Source organism: Orycteropus afer, unplaced genomic scaffold, assembly GCF_000298275.1.
Source record: "Orycteropus afer afer isolate SDZICR_OR568_19922 unplaced genomic scaffold, OryAfe1.0 scaffold00086, whole genome shotgun sequence".
In the NCBI taxonomy this organism is placed as follows: Eukaryota; Metazoa; Chordata; class Mammalia; order Tubulidentata; family Orycteropodidae; genus Orycteropus; species Orycteropus afer.
The window spans coordinates 3,919,675-3,920,663 of record NW_006921673.1 but is presented as its reverse complement, the minus strand read 5'-3'; the positions used below and the strand labels follow the sequence as shown (position 1 = coordinate 3,920,663).

Here is a 989-nt window from a genome sequence, read left to right as displayed (position 1 = left end):
TTGCCTAACACCACGTATGTAATTAGAGGCAGATTCAGACATGAAAATGGGCCCTTAACTTCCAATCCAATATTCTTTCCTCTATAACAAGCTGTTTCGCAGGGAAGGTAAACTTCTGGCATACCAAATAATTGTCCAAAGCTTGACAAGCCAATGGGCAAATGAGGGAATATACTATGGTGCTATCAAACACTCATATAAGCAGCTTATAAGTAAGCAGCCAAGTGGCAAATTGGGATTGACTGGGAGTGTAGAGCAGCTGCTGACTTTTGAAGTATTGCCCAGAGCTCTTTGATTTTCCAGATTTGGTCTTTTAGGGAGACATTTCAAAAGCAGACTGGCTCTCAAAATATCCAAACACAGGAGAAATGCTGCTGAGTTGATACCTACACTTTTTTTTTTTTTTTTTTTAAATATGTAATGCTTCACTAATTTGTGTGTCATCCTTGTGCAGGGGCCAGGTTAATCTTCTCTGAATCATTCCAATTTGAGTATGTGCTGCCAAAGCAAGCACATCAGTACCTACACTTTTCTTGAGTGTGTCACAAGAATTAGTTCTTGTTGAAAACCATGGGATCTCAAAACCATAGCTGACATTATAGAGCCTGGGCATCAAGGTTAGAAAAGAATTAGGTTGGAGTGTCATTTTCACATTGGTCAAGATTGCTGTTCCACTAGACACTAAAACTCAGTCACCATTGTAGGTCTGGCATTGTGGAGATACTCATGCTGGCAAATAGATCTGCGGGCAGATGAAGAATAAATGAAGATCATACTACACATCAGAAGGTGATAAAGTAGTTGTGGCAGCAGTACAAAACAAGGAAAAGGGCATACAAATCCTCCAAGTGGAAATACTGCAGTCAGCTACGCAGGTATTCACTGCCATTACACAGTATCCTTATTTCTGAGTTTTATTAATATGTATTCAGAGGTTGAGTATGTCTCTGGAGGTCCTTGATGGGCAGGATGAAATTCTGCTATTGTCA

The 989-nt window shown here is 39.9% G+C and overlaps 1 non-coding gene across 1 annotated transcript; it reads right to left on the bottom strand.

The window, feature by feature from the left end:
- Nucleotides 1–409: 409 nt before the first annotated feature.
- On the bottom strand, nucleotides 410–512 carry LOC122150096. Its single transcript, XR_006163480.1, has one exon. It is a non-coding gene; the product is annotated as a U6 spliceosomal RNA (small nuclear RNA).
- Nucleotides 513–989: the final 477 nt, after the last annotated feature.